Here is a 3,827-nt window from a genome sequence, read left to right as displayed (position 1 = left end):
TTTTATTGTCTGTTATTCCTGTTAAAGTGTCCAGGTTCTTCCTCTATTCAATTGGTCCTTGTATTAAGGGGTGATTCTCAAACCCTGAGCTTGTATGCAAAGTTTGCATGTACCGTGTTTTATGCTAGGTACATTTTGCTGGAGAATGCCATCCTTCAATATGTGTGTATGTTATTTTCCAGTCCTCCCCAAAACAAAACCTTCTTCCCCAGGTTTGCTGCACTTTATCAGACTAAACCAGTGTTCTTTAGTGTAAGGCCCGAGGGCCAGTGATGGCCCCCAGAGACCTCTTTGGCGGCCCTCATTGTCTTTCTGTGTGTTTTTTTCTGCTTCTCTATCTCTCTATCCAAGCTCAAGACAAAAAGGGAAAAGTAGATGGGGAGGAGTACACGCTTGAAGGATAAGGTATCTCTCAATAAACAAAAAAAAAATGCATGTGGAAGCCTTAGTCTATAGGAAGAGGAGATGCAACTATTGAGGGTACACCTCAATGACGTTTGACGGTGGGCTGTGGGAATGGATATCATTGACACACAGCAGTCAGCAAGGGTCATGGGAAGGTATTTGATGGCTCTCCTTCAGCTCATTAGAATCCAAAGTGGACCCAGCTTAAAAATTAATGAAAACCACTGCTCTAAGCTAAGCGGGAGTCCTCCAACTGCACTGTTGCCAGTGGGGGGCAGTGCTTCAATATTGTGTTTTCAATTGCTAAGGACAGTCAGGTCCTCTGGAGTTCTGCAGAGCTCGCCTGTCCCAAAACTAATCTTAACATAACCTTGCTACTTTATATTCAATATTTACTCCATGAACTTGACACTTTGAATCAACTAGGAACAGTTATGTCTGCAGATGTGCCAACTTTCAAATAAATATAAATTTTCTTTCTTTATACTTAATGTGGCCATTTATTTTTCCCCTCAAAACGGGACATCTACTAATTTTCAGTCCCGCCCCAATCTCACCCAAACTCTGCCCCTGACCTGCCCAAACTCCGCCCCTGACTCCACCCCATAATACTAATACTAATTCTAATGCAATTTCTTCCATCTATTTTTCAAATACACACAATATAATCTTATTAATACATAATGGTAACCACAAAATTTAAAAAACACAAAGCACACTGTACGCAGAGAAAATGTTATCATTTATGTTTTAGGTTTTTTCAAAGATGTCAAGGCAGATAACTTTAAAATATGCAATGTACCTCAGTAACAACTACAGAAAAAAAATAGTGCAAAATATAGACACACATTTTGATAACTAAATTGAAAATAAAATCATTTTTCCTATCTTTGTTGTCTGGTGATTTCACAAGTCTCTGGTTGCACTTCCTTCTGATTGTGCATCCTTTCTTTCTCTCTCCCCTCCCCTTCCCAAGCATAACACACATAGCATGGCACCTGCCACACAGGAATGCCTGACTTGCTCTTTGCCCTTTTTCTCTGGCTCTCCTGGTTGTGTGACATCGCCAAAGCGTCACTGAAAATTCCCCTACAGATTGTAGGATGGACAGAGAGGAGGTGGAGCCATCAAGCTGCGGCAGGAAATAGTGGCTTAAAGATCTGCTATGGACAGAGACTAGCCCTGGCCCTCTTTGGCACTGGCAGTACAAGTGCTCAGAAGTGCTCCAGGAACTGGCATTGTGGACTGTTCCTAGACAATTGCAGTTGGTAGAGGACAGAAGTACAAAAAGGAGCTTGTATAATGTTCACTTCCCAAGCCGCCCCGATGTCAATTCTTTCGTCGGAGAGGTAGTTCCGGGCCAGCCCGGCAGCGATTGGCTGGCCCGGAACTTCCTCTCCGATGTCAGAATTGACGTCGGGGATGGGGGGGTGGGATGCTTGTGCAGTCACTGCTGCACGCATCTGATCTGTTCTGTGTTGGCAAAGCAGGGAGAAGCGTTACCTTTAGATCAGTGTTCTTCAACCTTTTTGCACCTATGGACTGGTGGAAATAAAAGAATTATTTTGCGGACTAGTGGTTGAAGAACAGTGCTTTAGAGGGCAGAGTTAACTCCCCAGTACACATTCCCACTGGCAGATGAAGGCTGTTTAGCCACTTGATCAAATGACAACTGCAACAGTTTTTGGTTACAATTTCTGGGACAGAATGCCTGGTCCCCAAATTAGTGTACATGTACATGTCGAGTCATTGAGTCGTGAATGTGTCATTTAGATGTTTTGAACAATAAAGATCTTCATATCATCAGACGGATTGGAAGACACTTTTTTACAGTGCACATCTCTCTGTTTTGGACAATTCCACTCTTGTGGTTACATATTCGGTTTTGTGATGTTGTTTTCCCCCCTTTATCTTTCTCTTCCCCAAATTAGTGGAGCACGGGTCTGGGTGTGTGTACTTGTGGTCATTCCATGGAAGTTATGCTTAGATGGCCACAATCGGGGATCTTGGTTGTTGTAGCGTTCCAAAAGGAGCCAAGTTATGTGACTTGTGGTCCGGGTCAATCATTGCAATGACCCTAGTGCAAAAGAGAGAGGTTCCAGGTCAAACAAATTACATTTTGAGCGCCTCACGTCCTGCTCACCACTTTCTCACTGATCTTATTGGATGTGAGCTCAGCTAAAGACTAGCGATCTGAAAGAAACTCTAACCAGGGGGGGAGGGGGGAGAGTAAAGGGTGACATATAGTGTGCATCTGCAGGTTGTACTCCTGTTCAAATATCTTATTGGAGGCTGACCCTATTTCTTGTCATTTGTGGGCAATTGCAGCCCTCCCGGGGAACAGTGCAGGCCGACTTCATACTCCAGCGTGCAATGTGCAAGGCTTGGGTCCCAGGCCACATTGCCCACCGCTGCCAGAAAAGGGGAACAGGTGGGTTTGCAAGAGCAGAGCCGGTACTGGGAAGTGGGGATTCATCCAACCGTCCGTCCCTCCTCTCCTCCCTTCCCCTCCCAGCAGCTCTCAGTACTGTCAGCACAGCGATTCAATTAGGCAGTCTTGGGTCCTTTGATGGGTCACGCCCACCTCTGAGCAAAGAGGAAGTTGCATCATCAGAGGTGGGCCGCAACTCAGCAAAAGCCCCAAGGCTGCCTAATTGAATCGTTGCGCTGATGCTACTGGCACTGCCGCAGGCAACTTCATCGGGCCCCCCGATCTCCACGGACCAGCAGGACATATTTGTGGACCGGCGGTTGAAGAACACTGCTTCAGATTCCCTGTCCCGTTGTCCCCACTCACAGCTTTGGGATGCTCTTTGTGAAAATGGGACATTTCAGCGTCCCGAAGCTGTGCATGTGGGCAACAGGACAGGGGATCCAAAAAGCGACAGTCCCGTTCAAAACGGGACGTATGGTCACCTTATTTACACTAGTCAACAGGTCTTGTAGCCTGAGCTTGGCTTAAAAAAAGAGTCACTAATGCAGTTTCCACATTAGGCCAGCTTAAAGGAATAAAAAAGACAAGTAATTTGGCACCCTCAAGACGGAATGGAACAGAGGGTTTCCTGACATTATAAAATCCTAAAAGTAGACCACTTTATCACCTTCAGATTGCCATCCTGTTTTCCCTCCCCTCAATTCTTTCCCCATGAGACTGTCACTGGAATGCTTTTGTTTCATTTATATATTTTATTGTAATTTGGCTCATATTTTCTTGGCTTGAGTAAAGTTCTGCCGTCAAAAAAGTTAAACCAGGAAAGAACCATTTTATTGGACCTATTTGGTTTTCACAAAGAAACCAAAAAGAGGGAACTAAGTGTTATGAGTACCAGAAAAGGAGCACAAAAAAATAGGGCAGTTGTGATGGTTTTCTTGAAGGGGATCAACAAAAAAATCTAAGGAATGTTCACATAAGAACATAAGAA

This window comes from Geotrypetes seraphini, chromosome 16, assembly GCF_902459505.1.
Source record: "Geotrypetes seraphini chromosome 16, aGeoSer1.1, whole genome shotgun sequence".
Lineage (NCBI taxonomy): Eukaryota > Metazoa > Chordata > Amphibia > Gymnophiona > Dermophiidae > Geotrypetes > Geotrypetes seraphini.
The sequence above is the reverse complement of the archived record's forward strand: the minus strand, read 5'-3'. Positions refer to the sequence as shown.